The sequence below is a fragment of the Macrotis lagotis genome, chromosome 1, assembly GCF_037893015.1.
Source record: "Macrotis lagotis isolate mMagLag1 chromosome 1, bilby.v1.9.chrom.fasta, whole genome shotgun sequence".
NCBI lineage: Eukaryota > Metazoa > Chordata > Mammalia > Peramelemorphia > Peramelidae > Macrotis > Macrotis lagotis.
In genome coordinates this window covers 443,095,946-443,112,934 of record NC_133658.1, presented here as the reverse complement: position 1 = coordinate 443,112,934, position 16,989 = coordinate 443,095,946, and the positions used below count along the sequence as shown (strand labels likewise).

Here is a 16,989-nt window from a genome sequence, read left to right as displayed (position 1 = left end):
CACTAAACTTGAGTTATTCTCAAAAATCTATGATCCATCCTTTGCTAAAACTTGGAACCCTGCCTCTCTCGCGCGCGCATTCTTCCGCTTTTCGAGTTTTCCTCCCGTTTGGTGCGGCCCGAGGTGGGGCCGGCCGGCGCTCCACGTGCGGCTGCTCCTAGGCGGTCCTGCGCAGCGCGGCGGCCCCCTAGTGACGAGCGGAGGGAGAGGACGTGGAAGAGGAGGGTCTAAGGGCGGGACGGAAGCTGGCGCTACTTACCCAGGCCGCGGAGACTGAGACGGGAGGGAGGCGGAGGAAGCCCCCGGGAGAAAGCCGCGAAGGGACTTTGTTCAGATGCCTATCATCGAGCCGATCCAAGGTACGGGAGCTCAACTGGCCGGTGGGGGTGTGGGCTTTGTCCAGGGCTCTCGGTCCGGCCTCTAAGGGGCCCCGCACAGCTTCTGGTCCGACTCCTCCGGCGGACGCGCTGGAGTCGGGCTCCGCGGTTTGGGAGGGGGATGGGGCGCTGCAAAGTAGAAGAAGCTGGCGGGCCCGAGAGGAAGAAGTATCTGTCTGTTCCCCTCCCTCTGGCCAATCCCCGGCGGCTTTCCGCCCTCCCTCCCTCCCTCCCTCCCCACCCCCGCCCCGCCGACCCGCGGCACCGGAGCGGCTGGGCCCGGGCCGGGCTGCCTCGGCACCTGGACGCAAGGAGCCCACGCAGTCCGAGCGCGGCCTCGCCCCCGCGTCTCCTGCCCTTCCTCCGCGTTCTCTGGGCGCACGGAAACGTTAACCGTGTACGGTTTGCTTCTCCGACGTCCTCGCTTCTGCCGGCCCCAAGTGGAAGACCGGGCAGAGGGGCCGCTGCGGGACAAAGCTGTCACTTGGCCGGGTCCTCTCTCCGGGGCGGCAGGAGGGAAGGAGCGGCGGCCGCACTTGAAAACGGTTGCGGTGCTGCAAGCTTTCCTGCCTAGGTGGGGGACCTGGAGTCCAAGCTGGGGGGCTTCCTCCGGGTACCCCGAGCCTCCGGGGACCTGATGCTGAGTGGCTGAGAAACCCAGCATCTGCCGGGCCACCTGTCCGGCCTCGCCGGTGGATGCTCTCAGAAATGGAGGTGTCAGGAATTAAGGCACTTTACTGAAGAAGAAAACATTAAAAAAAACTAATTATATAGCAATATGAAATACTGCATTTAAATAATTAACGCAGAGACGAACCTTTGAAATGGAATATGTTTTTTTTTGAAGCTATGGATTGGTGAAAAAACTGTCCCTTTCTCTCCCCCAACCCCCATGCATATTGTTGCTGAAATGAAGAGCAGCAGTTTTTCCAAGTCTTTTGTGATTTGATTTCCATGAGACTTTAGAGTCTCTGAACTTTCCTCTCTTTACTTTATCCCCCACATGTGTTTGAGATTTAATAACATTCGACAAAATTCTTTTTCTTCTGGAGTCTAACTGAGACAGCAAATTCATTGCTTTAGAGTACTAAAGGAAACCATAATAAACCATTTAAAATTTGTCATGGTATTTAAGGTTCTGTACTCCAACCAAAAATCTGATCTTGGTTCCTCTGTATTACATAAAATCCTAATTGCCCTTCTAGAGGAATCTTGGATATTTTATTTATTGGCTTTGAAAAAATCTATCTCAATTTTATTTATTCATGCACAGAATACTCTTGCCACAGAGTACAATTTTACAGATTATGTTGGAGAAAGCTGCCAATGGCTTCATTTTCCAAGAATGTTAGTCATTTCCTTTCACTGCTTTCAACAAGTTGATATTTCACTGTCTCAAAACTTTCTGTGGGGAAACTCCCCCACCCCACCCCCAAAGCAAAGCAATTATGTGTTTGTTTTAACATAGGAGTATACATTTACATTCAGTGGCAGTAAGCAGTGTGGAGTTTTTTAAAATAGGACTTTTGAGAATTTTGAAGAAAATAATTTAAACAGCCATTAAGTCCTGCAAAACTTCCATTATAGAGTAGAGAGGGAAAGGAGCAGAAAAACAGATCATTTTGAGTCTGACCCTCGAGTTGAAAATTTGCTTAGAAATTTAAGCCTTTGTGGTTTTTGAGGATAAGGTTTAGGGCAGAATATTAAATATATGTGATGAATTTGGATAATTTCAATGTATTTACAATATTACACATTTCACTTAAAAACAAACCTTTGGAAAATTTATTACATTTATGCTGACTCTATTCTCCAGAGTAAGCTTTTATATATCTCCTACTATGTCCTCTTCTGTAAGAGCACATATGAATTCTAATGAGGTAGTAGTTTTTATTCACTGAGTCCCCAGCTGCCCCTGTTAGAGCAGAGAGCTTGTAATATGAACTGGACATTATTTTTTAGTGGAAGTAGGGAAGGGAGTGATTAAGATCTTACACTGATTGACCACTGGAATGTTCAAAGAAGTTTCTGGGTTCAGAAAATATTTCTCTTCTACTCTCCCTGTGTTACTTGAATTTTCAGGTTGAGATACTGTGGGAATGATTAGGATAGAGAAGCTTTTGGAAACCATGAAAACTGAATAAAATAGTATAAATGAAAATATGAAATTGTCAAGGTTTTAATGTTGGTGTAATTCAGATTTTCAGTCAGTGAGTTGGATTTTCTGGCTGGGTATTTTGTCTCAAAATTCTTTAAAATTATTGAATCAACGGATTTTCTTGTAAAATATGTGTCTATTCTCTTTAGTTTTTCTAGTTTATATCACTTGATTTCTAGTTTTCTTTTATAGCCAGTGGTTCTAAAGTTTTTGACTTTCAGACCTTTATCAAGATAAGATGTTAAAAATGATGCTGGAAATGAAAGATTTCAGATTAATCAGTCTTTTTGATATTCCTGTTATATTTTAGTGTGAAGGGATATTATTATTTGGGGGGCAAAGTAATTTTGAACTTGAAAGTTGTTCATTTTGATATCTTAGAGGGACATATGTATCAAATCTGCAAATGGTTATTTTGCTGTGAGAAATCTAATACCAAGGAGAGATTAATTCATACCAGGTGGTAAAATGTATTTCTTTTTTGTGAAACTATAGTTATTTTGAGGTTTTCCAGAAACTGCAGATTGGGAGCCAGATTTCATATTATGTTTCTGTAAAGTGTTTTTTGGTGATACTATTTAAGGTCTTTAAAAAGATGTGTTCTTTGTTTTGCTGGGATGAGTTTTTGCTTTTTTTTTTTAACAGTTGGAATAAAACTTATTAAGTGCTAAAGTTATGAATTTTTTCTCTCGAGGCACAAAAAGTAAACTGGTGGTGGCTAGAGTTAGCATAATTTGACAATTATTCATGTTTGAACCAATCTTTTGGTTTTACTTTTTAAGTCAGATTTGAAAGTGATCTTAGAAATTGTATCATTATAGTAGTTTTATTGTAACATATAAATGGGTTAAATCATATGATCCTGTGTGGGATAAGAATCCACTTAAAAAAATATAGAGACTCCTCTGAACAAAAGAAAGTTTATTTTGGCTTTTCTCAAGAAAAGGGCACACTCCAAGTCTCATTAAGGTAGTGAAGATCAAGGAGAGCTGCCCTGAACTGACAGTCAAGCAAGATTATAAGGCCTAACACGATCCCCTCCTCCTCCGTGGTGTCCCTCTTTGTCGACTCATTGGTTAGTCTTCAGAGTTACATTGTACTTGTGAAAATCTAACCCAGCAACAAAGAAAACAATGAAAGATTTTCATAAAATATTACCTCACTATCCAGATGTGAGAATAGCCTTCAGGATTATAACTATTTTATTAAAGTAGCAGTCTACTTAGCATCAAACAAGAGGAATCTTATGAGCTAAGTTGGAATGCAAGGTTTTTCCTTATGGGATCAGTCTACTTTTTTCCCAGTTAAGATAATTTCATTATCAAATAGTTGACTAACTAAAAATGCAAGGTCTCTTTGGAAATAGTCCACTATTTCCCCCCAAAAGAATCGGGAGGGTGCCTGGCTGGGAATGCAAAGTCTCTCTCCCTCTTTCTTCTAAGAATAGTCTAAGAGTAATAGTCTGTCTTTGTTTTAATGATGGAGGGGACTTCACTAGGAATAATAACTCCTAAGAGGGAATATTCCACTCATTTTCATTGAACACAAAACTTAATATAATATGAATTTTGGATCTGTTCCTTCTAAACTCTAATTGTAAAAAGGAGGTATTACTGGTATTCCTTGAAGATATTTGGGCAGAATCCAATTTTATCCATATATCTTCCAATTCAGTGTACAAAAATGCTAGAAGGAACTTCTAAAGTTTTGCCTTTTTTTAAAAAATGGGGTTTTTTTTAGGTTTTTGCAAAGCAAGTGGGGTTAGTGACTTGCCCAAGGCCACACAGCTAAGTAACTATTAAATGTCTGAGGCCAGGTTTGAACTCAGGTACTCCTGAGTTCAGGGCCGGGGCTCTATCCACTGCACCACCTAGCTGCCCCTAAAGTTTGGCCTTTTTAAAAAAAAATTTAAAATGTATCTTGTTTAAAGTCCAAATGAGAAAAATTGACTTCTGTGGCTAAATTGTGTAATAAAGAGAAACGTAAGATATTTATATTTATATTTTATTTTATTTTTTAATTCTCATTTTGTACAAATGTTTTTTTTTACATTAATAAAATATTCTTGTTTAAGAGTAAACAAAATACCCCTCCCCCCATGAATATAGACTTTCTTGGGCGATAAAGTAAAGGGGAGAGAAAAAAGATTAAAATTAAAAAAAATAATAGTAGTAATTGTAGGTATGGCCAGGTGGTACAATGGATGAAGCACCAGAGCCCACATCCAGCCCCATAGACCCAACAATCACCCAGCCGTGTGATATGCAAGCCACCCAATCCCCACTGCCCTGCAAAAACCAAAAAGAAGGGGGAAAAAAGTCCTAAAATAAAATAAAATAGTAATCATAGTAAGGGTGGCTGGGTGGCAGACAGAGCATTGGCCCTTGAGCCAGGAGCACCTGGGTCCAAATCCGGCCTCAGACACCCAAAGATCACCCTGCTATGTGGCCCCAGGCAGGCCACCCAGCCCCATTTGCTCTGCACCCTCCCCCAAATAATAATAGTAAAAAATGTACTTCAGTCTTTGTTCCAATACCAACAACTCTGTCATGGGTGGATCACATTCTTTATGGTAAATCCATCGCAAAAGTTGCTTCCATATTTTTCCAACGTTGCCATTGCTGATCGCAACTTCCTTTTTTATTTCTCCACTACCATGTACTATATTTTCTCTCTCCTTTCATTCTGACTCTGCTGTAGGGTAGCTGAGTGGCGCAGCAGACAGATCCCTGGTTCTGGGACCAAGAAGCCCGGAGCCCCCATACCACCCCTTAGGCCCCAAATCCACCTGGCCCTATGGTCCTGGACAGGCCTTCCAATCCCAGCCCCTTGCAAGAAGTAAAAAAGAAAATGTGTTATATCTGACCACTCTCCCCCCATGGTCCATCCTGTCCTCCTTTATTCACAACCCCACCCCTTCCCCCTGCTCCCCCCCTCCTTCTTACTCCAGATACCCCATTGAGTATATATGCTGTTTCCTCTCCTAGTCACCTCTGATGAGGGCAAAGGTTCCCTCATTCCCCCTTGCCTCCCCCCTTCCATGTCATTGCAATAGCTCATTGTAATAAAAGAAAATCTTATTATATGAAATATCTTGGCCTATTCCCCCCTCTCCTTTTTTTCTCCCATTACATTTCCCTTTTTTTCTATTGACTCCATTTTTACACCATATTTTATCTTTGAATTCAGCTTTCTCCTGTGCTTCAACTATAAAAGCTCCCTCTACCTGCTCTATTAACTGAGAAGGTTCATATGAGTTTTATCAGTGTCATTTTTCTATGCAGTTCATCATCATTAAGTCCCTCATACTTTCCCCCTCTCCTCCAATCTCCATGCTTCACCTGAGTCCTGTATCTGAAAATCAAACCTTCTGTTCAGCTCTGGCCATTCCAAAAGGAACCTTTGAAATTCCCCTGTTTCATTGAAAGTCCATCTTTTTCCCTGGAAGAGGACATTCAGCCTTGCTGGGTAGTTCATTCTTGGCTGCATTCTAAGCACTTTTGACTTCCGGTATATTATATTCCAAGCCCTAGGAGCTTCCAATGTAGTTGCTGCTAAGTCCTGTGTGATCCTGACTGCAGCTCCATGATATTTGAACTGTTTTCTTCTGGCTGCTTGTAATATTTTCTCTTTGACTTGGGAGTTCTGGAACTTGGCTATAATATTTCTGGGGGTTGGTTTTTTGGGATCTCTCTCTCGGTGGGGGGGATCGGTGAATTCTCTCCATTTCTATTTTGCCCTCTGCTTCTAGAATATCAGGGCAATTTTCCTGTAGTAATTCTTTGAAAATGATGTCAAGGCTCTTTTCCTGATCATGACTTTCAGGTATTCCAGTAATTTTAAAATTATCTTTCCTAAGTCTGTTTTCCATATCAGTTGTTTTTTTCAATGAGATATTTCACATTTTCTTCTAATTTTTCATTGTTTTGGTTTTGAAGTATTGATTCCTGATTTCTGGTAAATTCATCAATCTCCCTGAATTCTATTCTTTGTCTGGAGGATTTGTTCTCCTCAGAGAGTTTTCTTATCTCTTTTTCCATCTGGCCAATTTTGCTTTTTAAGGCATTCTTCTCAATAACTTTTTGAACTGTTTTATCCATTTGACCTAAACTGGTTTTTAACATGCTATTTTCTTCAGCATTTTTTTGGATTTCCTTGACTAAGCTGCTGACTTCATTTTCATGTTTTTCCTGCATCTCTCTCCTTTCTTTTCCCAGTTTTTCTTCCAACTCCCTCATTTGATTTTCAAAGTCTTTTTTTGAGCTCTGTCATGGCCTGAGCCCAATTTCTGTTTTTCTTGGAGTCTTTAGATGCAGGAGCTTGTGCTTCCTCATCTTCAGACTGAGTATTTTGATCCTTCTTGGGCTCATTTGCAAAATATTTCTCAATGTTGTTCCTCTTGTTTCTTTGCTCATTTTCCTAGCCTGGGCCTGGTTTTGGGGTGCTTCCTGAGCTTTTGGGACCTTCCCACAAGGGTCTCACTGTGTCAGGCTCTGTCCTCCCTCCTGGTGTATGAATGACCAGAAGTGCCCCGTTCTGCCACGGGGCTGAGGTGGGGGGGGGGGGCTCTGCTGTTCTGTGGAGGGGCCTAGACTGGGATCAGGATCTGAATGTGGTCAGAGCCCCAGAGTCCTGTTCCAGGGGCAGAGGACAGAGCTTGGCAGTCTCTCTGTCACTCCCCTCCCTCAGCTCAATGGGCTCATGCCCTGGGGACTCCTGCTTACCAGCTCCACCTGCTTACCAGCTCCACCTGCTTCTGTTTCCTGGTCTGGGCTGCAGAAAGACCAAGCTGCTTCCTGTGTGCCCTGAGGGCTGGGCTCCACATGCTCGCTCTGGCAGAGGTCCCCTGCTGTTTCCCCACTTTGTGCCCAGTGCTCCCCGGGGTATAGCTCAGGAGGTTCCCCCACTGCCGTGAGCCGTGGCTCCCAGCACCCTGGGGCTGCCTCCGGAAGGCTGAAGTTCTTTCGCTCTGGCGTGCCTCCCCTCTGACCCTGGGGAGCAGAGCCTTTCTGCTCATTTCCAGGTTACCTTGAGTGGGTGAACTGCCTCAGTGGGTCCCTTTGTGGGTTCTGTCTCGAAAGTTTAGTTAGAGTCCTTAGTTTCAAGCTTTATCACAGAGCGCCTAAGACTGGATCACTTCTTGTCACCATCTTGGCTCTGCCTCAATGTAAGATATTTAGCTTGTCATTTACCCTTTACAACCCAGTCTTATTTCACATTATTCCCTCTAGTCCAACAAAATTTAAATTCATTGTACAGTCTTCTGAAAGTGTACACATCTTGTCTGTGTCTCTTTAATTCTTTTTCTTTCAGTAGGTAAAACTTCTTTGAAGCCCTCCCTGGGTCTTCCTCCTTCTACTTCTTCCTCTTTATTTTCCTAGTATTTTGTTTATTTGATCTTTCTGTTGGTCATATTATGTTCCATTAAATGAGAATATATGCAAAATGCTTTGCAAATCTTAAAGTTTCTATAAAATTGTATAAAATTAATACATATTTGTATCCCTGTTATATCCCCCAGTACAATGTAAATTATGCCATTGTGTTCTAAATGCCTAGCTTTAACACTTTGCACACACTAAGTAAGTGTTTGCTGAATTGAATGTATGCAGTTCACCTAAGGCTTTCATTATTTAAGGTAGAGTAAGGACTCCCATTTGTTAAAGCAGATTTTGCCCTTTACAAAGCCAATTCTTTCCCAGACCACTCTTATCTGTTCTGGTAGAGCTGGACTTAGGATCTCATTTCATGTTTCCCTTCTTTTTCATGAGAAAGTCTTGTCTAATCTCAGATTACTGCTTTCAAAGCAATCCTTTGTTTTGAAAAGGGCATCTGGGTGGCCCAGTGGATAGGGGAGTTCAAATCTGGCCTCAGACACTTGACACTGAGTAGCTGTATGACCTTGGATAAGTCCCTTAACCCTGATTGCCTCTGTGTGTGTGATAAAAATACACTGAACAAAATCTTCAGGGACTGGTCTGAGCAAAAGAAAGTTTTTGTTTCCCAGTCTCACAAAGGTAGTGAAAGATCAAGTAACTGCCCCGAATCCACAGTCAAGCAAGATCATATGGTCCAGTGCGATGCCCTCCTCCTCCCTATCCTCTCTCTCTTCAGAGTTACATTCTCTACTCACAAAAATCTACCCAGCAACAAATAAAAGAATGAAAGGTTATCATAAAATATTACCTCACCATCCAGATGGTGAGAACATCAAAAAGACTTATAATGACCTTACATGTCTTTCTAAATGAAATAATGTATGAGCATGTAAAGTCTTCTAAGAAAAGTCTATCCTCCTAGTCAGTAAAAATAGTCTTATCAAAAGTCAGTAATGAGCCACCTGTTTGGAATAAAGGGCTTTCTTCTTGAAATAGTTTAAGAATAGTAGTTTGTTCTTTCTTTAGTATTTCTTAACCTTGAGAGGATTCCACTAGGAATATTAACCCTGAAATGGTTTTATTGGGAATATTCCATTCACCTCAAATACAGGGCCATCTCCATTTGTCCTGATTCATGTCTGGTCACTGGACTAAGATGGCTCCGGAGGAGAAAGTAAGGCTGGTGATTCAGCACACCCTCCTCTCACTGAAATCCACTTCATGTGCTTGTCATGGCATCACCTCCTGATGTTGTGGTCTTTTTTGAAAATGAAGGACAAATGTTATTATTATTTTTTATTTGAAAGAGATAAATTCCAGGTTCTGTCCTTAATGGAAGATTTTTGTTTTTATTTTTTAATCTATCCTCTATACAGTAGGATTTTTTGCAAAGTTGACTTCTTCAGCAAATTACAGATTATTAATTAAAAAAATCATACCTGGGCAGAACTTTCAGTTCAAAATTGACCTCTGATTTCAGGCTGGAGATGAATATTCCAGGCAGATAAAGTTTGTGAACTCCTCTCCCTGTTTGCATACTTTGTGTAATACATATAATACATCTCAAAAGTTGAGAATGGTTGTCTTTATCTCTGAATAGCTAGAAACAGAGTACTAGATGGGATAGAGAGCTGGGTCTAAAAATCAAATTTGGCCTCAGAGACTTGTCACCTTGGACAAATTTTTACCTTAGTTGTCTTAATTGTAAAATGGAGATAATAAAACACCTACTTCTTAGGGTTGTAATAATTAGGCAAAATAATATTTGTAAAGCTTAGAACCTAATACATAATAGGGATTATGCAAATGCTAGCTATTATTATTTTTAGTTATAGAAATAGCTTAAAAAAGTACTAGAGATATGTTATTTAAATTTCTACCCTTTTGTACAGAAAATAACAAGAAGAGAAAAAAGAAAAAAAATGAGTACCTTCTTGAATTTCCTTGGTTTTGAAAGACCAGTACCATCACTAGAAAGTAGTATTTTCTTGTAATAAAAGGAGTAGTGAGCATTAAGCTTCTAGCTTCTCATTTCTTATTATCTTAATCCCCATGAAAAATGTCTTCCATACTGTTTGTCATTTCCTGCAGTTGTGCTTCTTTCTTTCCTGTCTTACTATCTAGTCCCTTTGGGTTCATTCTCTCACCCAGACTAGTCCACACCACATGGGTTGAGATCTCAGTTACAAATCTCAAATTAATTAACTCATCCATGGATGCTTTTTCTGTTCTATAGAAGAATTCTGCCCTTTCAGGCCTGGGCTTTTGAATACATGAAGGTGCAAGAACTCCTGTGGTTTTTAATAAAATAGAAACAGATTCTTAAATTGCAAGGACAATTTAAATTTGTAAGAATTTTTGATGTTAAGGTTGAAAATTATTTGAACAAACTATTTACAAGTGGTTTTAAGGATTGAAATCTCTTTAGTTTATAATTTAGAATTGAATTGAGGTATCCTAGAAGGTAAATAATTGATATTTGCTCAGGGAACCTCAACTGCATAAATGTTACATTCCTAGTCTATTGTTAAATAAACTCTTTGTGTTGTTTATTACTCACCCGTGGCAGTTTCCTCTTAATTGACTTTGATTCCTCTCATTTCTTCACATATACTGGTTTTGTATTCTTCTGTAAACTTCTCTGAGATCCAAAAATTCTGCTTGCATCTCACCGATATTAGGGAAGATTAGTAATTCCATTTGACCCAGAGGATAAGAAAGTAAACTTTTAGGTCTTATGGAATTATTTGGCTCTCTGTAGATAGAAGTACTATATTCTGGCTATACAATATAGAAAGAGAAAGAACTTTAGAGGACCTTTGACAAAATCCCTTATTTTATTGAGGCCCATTAAGGGAAAATGACATAGTAAAGGTTACATAGCTAGTAATTTGATTCAGGGTTCAAATCTTTGACTCCAAATACTGCCTCTAGTATTTAATTGTTTAGTTATGTCATCACTTCAGTATATAAGTTTATTTAATATGAATTCATCAGTGAATTAAAGAAATGGTCATGCTGTGAGTAGTATTGACCAAAAAAAAATTTACAAAACAAAACATGGAAAGAAATCATTAAATATTTTTAACTAGTGGTACTCCTTCAGTAATGCATGCTCTTTCAGGTCCTGAAAAAGAAAATGTCAAAGTAAGTCAGATAAAGAGCTATTTTTATTGTTCTGAACAATGTTTCCTTCTGATTAGATTTTTTTAACATTAATTATGCCATTCCTATACTATGCTATGCCATTCTTAACAATAATATGCTAATACCACAATTGAATTTAGATTGTAGAAAGATTAAATGAAGATTTGTGCATCATCTCCATTGTTAAAATTAATTGGCTAATTCAGGCCAATAGAATTTTTTGGGTATCCAAGTTATCAAGGTTAATTATATCATTTTTCAAATTTATTGAAGAACCTAAAACTTTATACGTAAATTGATTTTTATTTTATTTTTAGCTCCAGATTTTCTGCTGTCTTTCTTCTTCCTGCCTCTATTGTGAAATCAAGAAATACAAAACTCAACAAATACAGTCTTGCAAAACAATGTACATTTAATTATATTCTGAAAAAATAGAAAAAGAATGAAAGCCCCAAAATGTGCTTCAATCTCTTCTCTGAGTTCATAAATTCTCTGCCTGGAGGTGGGATATCATTTTTCATAATGAGTCCTTTGGAATCATGGTGGGTCATTATGTTGATCAGAGTAAGCAAATCTTTCACTGCTGATTCTTGTTACAAAATTACTATTATTGTGCAAATTCTTCTAATTCTTCTCACTTCAGTTTGTGTCAGTTTATATACTTATGTCACATTCTTGTTCAAGTGATGGCCATCCCTTAAGTTTCCAGTTCTTTGTCCCCACCAAAAATATATAAATAAATATTTTTGGACATATTGATCCTTTCTATTTAACTTTGATTTCTTTGGGATAGAAACACCTATTTGTGGTATCATTGAGCTAGAGAGTATGTGGAATTTGGTAGCTTTTTTTGACATGGTTCCAAATTGTTCTTTAGAAGTAGATGGATTAGTGATTTAGTGACCAAATTTTGCTGTGAATTAATATTTCTATTTTCTGACATCTTTCTTTTTCATCATCTTAGTCAATCTAATGAGTATTTGGTGGTATCTCAGAGATGTTTTAATTTGTGTTTTTCTAATAGTGATTTAGAACATTTTTAAAATGAATTTTGGTAATTTTGCTTTCTATCTCTTAAAACTGCCTTTTTTTTTTCCATAAGCTTTGACTACTTGTCAATTGGGGATGCTTCTTATTGTTATAAATTTGTTCAGATATCTATATATTTGAGAAATGAGATCTTTAGCAGGAAAAAATTGTTGCCAAGCTTTTTTTCTCCAGTTTCTTGCTTCTCTTGTCATTTTAGCATTTAATATTTTGTATGATCAAAATTAACCATTTTGCATCATGAATCTATTTCTTGTTTGGTCATGAATTCTTCCTTATCCATATAGATCTCACAGGTAATTTCTAATTTGTTCACCCTATTTTCTTATAATGGCACACTTTATGTCTAAATCATGTATTTATTTTGAGCTTAACTTGGTAGAAACAAAGTGAGATACTAGTCTCTGTTCATTTTCTGTTAAATTATTTTCCAGTTTTTCCAGCCTTTATAGGTTTTTCAAATAGTAATTTACTAGAATTTTATAGGTTTTTCAAATAGTAATTTACTAAAATTTCAGATTTATAAAATACTAGGTTAACAGTGCTCATATTTTTATGTTTATTTTATGTCTAATATGTTCCATTGATCAGCTACTTTATTTCTTATCCTGTACTAAATGGTCTTGATGCTTATACCTTTTAGTATAGTTTGAGATTTGGAATTGCTAGGCTCCCTTCCTTTGCAGATTAAGGGAACTCAGATTACAGAAAAAGAAATGAAATAATTTAATAATGCAATCTTAGAAAAATTCCCTTGATATTTTTAACCTTTTGATCCTCCTGATGAATTTTGTTACTATTTTTTTAGCTCTATTAAAATAGCTAATCTGATATGTGAGGCAGTAACTCAGAGTTGTTTTAATTTGCATTTCCTCATCTGATAACTGCTTGTTCATGTCCTTCAATCATTTATCAATTGGGGAATGGCTTGTATTTTCATACATTTGACTTGGGTCTCTGAATATTTGAGAAATAAGGCTTTAATCAAAATTATCTGTTTTGTATTTTGTAGTATTCTTTATATTTTCTTAGGTCCTAAATTCTTATCTTATTTAGATCTTATAGGTCTAACATATAAACTGTGTGAGATGATGACCGTAGAATCAAGAGTTAGGAGTCTGAGTCAGTGAACAGAAAAGGTTTTATTATTCCTTCTCATGAGAAAGGACACAACTCCATTGCTCAAACAATATTAGCCAAAGAGTGTCAAAAATAGAAGCTTGCAGAGTTCTTTTATATTAATCCTAATCTTACCTTTGAATTTTGTCATATCCCACTATTGGCTGGTAAAGCAAGCTCACGATCTTTTTACTAATACTACCCAACAAATACAAAGCAAATTCAGTCCTCATTATCCTAATTATTCATAACATCTCTATCCCATAAGAAAGTTATAGTTTTCAATCCCTTATTACCACGATAATTCATGGCTAATCTATATCCTATTAAATGTGATGTTTTACAAAACCTCATTATACATTTCCTTTAACTAAATTTGGGGGCATTAAGCTGAAAGGAAGCTAGTCCAGTTCTTTTTGTAATTACCTCATTTTTGTGAAATCATAAGTTTACTAGGGAAAGGAGACAGAATTTACTTGAAAAAGTGAAAAACAAAGATAAGAAGGATATTCATGAGTAAACTTTACTGAAAGTCATCTCTCTCACAATCCCCCCCCCTTTTAAATCTTCTTTAAAGTTTTCTCACACCATTCCTGATAAACTTCATCTATCATATTCTTCTCAATCTTTCCTCCTTGTTCAACCTTACCTACATTTTCAAGAGGGACCCATCCCTGTGCTTTTATTACCAGTCTGTTGGGAGTAGAAATGGAATTTGATAGTCCAACCTCTCCTTTTTTTTTTTTTTTGGCAATGGGCAAGCAACAAATGGATTTATCTACAAGAAGGAGGCATAAGTAAGGGTGGCACATTTATAGAGTCATGGGGAAGGTTACATATATAAAAAGGGCAGATCACCCTGACCAAACAACCTATCCACATAGATAAAAGATGGAGAAGATGGATCAGTCTCTCTATTCCCTTGGAGACATCCATTATCTTTCTGTATCATCAGCATCTATTCCAAAATAAAAAGCCCTCTTCAGTTCAGTTCAGATGAGTTGTTGAGATCAACTTTTTTGGCCAAGGAACTTCTTAATACAATATCTTATCAGACCTAAACTCAAATTTTTATCATTAGACAATAAAATTCTGGAACTATTACAATTTATACCTTGAGCTACTCATTGTCATGTTGATATATGTAATCCACTCAAACAAAATTGTTTTATTACATAAGTGAATTCACTGAAAATTGCCAGATTAATTTGAGCTTGTACCATATACATTGGATGATCACCTTAGTACAAAGGGTGTATAGCAAGTGACTTACAATCTTTTGTTCCCATTAAAATAATAATAACTCAAGTATACTTAACTAAAATGAGCTCTTTTCCCAAAATATCCTATAGCTTATTCTTCTCCTGATATACTTAGTTGACTCATTCATTTCCTTAAAGTAGAACTTTAAACTGTGATTGCATAGAATCATATCTTGAGAATACAAAAACTTTTTATATCCCTTCTAACATAAAAAATCAAGGAATCTTAATTCTTCTCAGGACAAAACCATACATTAGCCTCTCTAGCTATTAAATTTTTTTTAACATTAAAAAAAATCTTATTTATTTTATATTATTACAATAATTTTGTTATAAGAGTAAACATAAACCCCCCCCTCCCCATCCCAAGAAGATGAGAAACCTGAAGAATAGTGAGAGAAAAAAATGTACTTCAGTCTGTGTTCAGATTCCAATGGCTCTCTCTCTGGGGTGAGTTGCTTTCTTTATCATAAGTCCACTGGAGAAGTTGCTTCAATATTTTCCCTACAGTTGCTATTACTAGCTCTACCTCTACTCTATTCCTCCCCACTCTCATTTATTCTATTCTCTCTCTCTCTCCTTTCATCCTGTCCCTGTCCAAAAATGTGTTGTATTTGAGTCCCCTCTCCCAGAGAGGGAAGGAAGAGAGATGACCCTCTCTTCTATCACCTATTACCCTCTTCCCCTCCACCATTCTCCCATCCCTTTCTTCTCATTTTTCCTCTAGGGTAAGACAGATTTCTGTTCTCGATTAAGTGTGTATGTTATTTCCTCTCTGAGCCATTTCTGGTGAGAATGAAGGCTTACTCGTTCCCCCCTTGCCTTCCCCTGTCCCACTCATCGAAAAAACTTTTTCTTGTCTCTTATGTGAAATTTCTTAGTTTCTTCTTCATCTCCTTTCCCTTCCTGCCAGTACTTTCCTTTATCACCCATTGACTCCATCTTTTTACTATGTTATACCATTATATTCCCCTCCTTCCTGTGCCCTGTCTATATATGCTCCTAATAGCTTTTATAAATGAGAAAGTTCATATAAATTATCAATATCTTCTTCCTGTGCAGGAATACAAACAGTTCAGTATCATTAAGTTCCTTATAGTTAGTCCTTCTCTCATCCACCCCCTCTATGGTTCATCGGAGTCCTGTACTTGGAGATCAAACTTTCTGTTCAGCTCTGGTTGTTTCAGTAGGAAAGTTTGAAAGTCCCTTGTTTCATTGAAAGTCTATCTTTTCCCCTGCAAGAGGATGTTCAGTTTTGCTGGGTAGGTGATTCTTGATTGTAAACCAAGATCTTTTGCCTTCTTGAATATCATATTCCAATCCCCACAAGTCGTTAATGTAGATGCTGCCAGATCCTGTGTAAAGCCTCAGTAGTTGAATTGTTTGTTTCTGGCAGCTTTTAGAATTTCTCTTTGATTTGGGAGTTTGGGAATTTGACTATAATATTCCTGGAAGTTTTTCTTTTGGGGTCTCTTTCAGGAGGTGACCGATGAATTCCCTCAATTTCTATTTTACCCTCTGCTTCTAGGATCTCAGGGCAATTTTGCTATATTATTTCTTGAAAAATGAAGTCTAGGCCCTTTCCTGGTCATGACTTTCAGGTAGCTCAATAATTTTTAAATTATTTCTTCTGGATCTGTTTCAAGGTCTGTTGTTTTTTCCAATGAGATATTTCATATTTTCTTCTAATTTTTGGCTTTTTTTGAAAGAGTTTTATTTCTTCCTGATTTCATGCAAAGTCATCAGCATTCTACATTTGAAGGAGTTATTTTCTTCAGAGAGCTTTTTTATCTCCTTTTCTAAGTGACCAATTCTGCTTTTTAAGGCATTCTTCTCATTTGCCTTTTGTTTTGCTTTTTCCATTAGGCCTAAACTGGTTTTTAACATATTTTCTTCAGTATTTTTTTGTATATGTTTCACCATTTTCTTCAGTATTTTTTTGTATATGTTTCACCAAGCTTTTGATGTGGTTTTCATTGATTTTTCTGCATTGCTCTCATTTCTCCTCCCAATTTTTCCCCACCTCCCTTAATTGCTTTTCAAAGTCTTTTTTTTTGAGCTCATCCATAGCCTGAGCCCATCTTCTATTTCTCTTGGAGGTTTTGGATATAGAAGCTTCGATTTTGTCATCATCTGAGTATGTGTTTTGAACTTCATGGGACTAAAGTAATTTTCTATGGTCAGATTCTTCTTTTTCTGTTGTTTACTTATTTCCTCAGCCCAAGACTAATTTACAGCACTTCCAAGGCTTTGGAGTTTTGTGTTTTTCTTTTGAGATACCCCACTGGGACCATTATTCCTCCAAGGTCTTGTGCTGTCTTGCCTGTGCTTTGATATGTAGATGACCCCAGCACTACCTCCTGCCCTGGATCTGTAAGGAGGGGTCCTGCTGGGCTATCTTGGTGTGACAGGCCAAACTGTAACCTGGATCTGAGTGTGGGCAAACAGCAGAGTCCTGCCTTTAGGGAGAGCAGAGAGATTTCTGCAGTCTTCCCTGACCC

General features: G+C 38.0%; 1 protein-coding gene across 1 annotated transcript in view; it reads left to right on the top strand.

Annotated features, from left to right (window-relative positions):
* The first annotated feature begins 219 nt into the window (after positions 1-219).
* FRMD6 (FERM domain containing 6) overlaps positions 220-16,989 on the top strand; it is a 234,199-nt gene continuing 217,429 nt past the window's right edge. The window contains exon 1 of the mRNA XM_074213353.1: positions 220-359. The gene's annotated coding sequence lies outside the window, so the exon portion shown is untranslated. The remainder of the gene's footprint in view (positions 360-16,989) is intronic.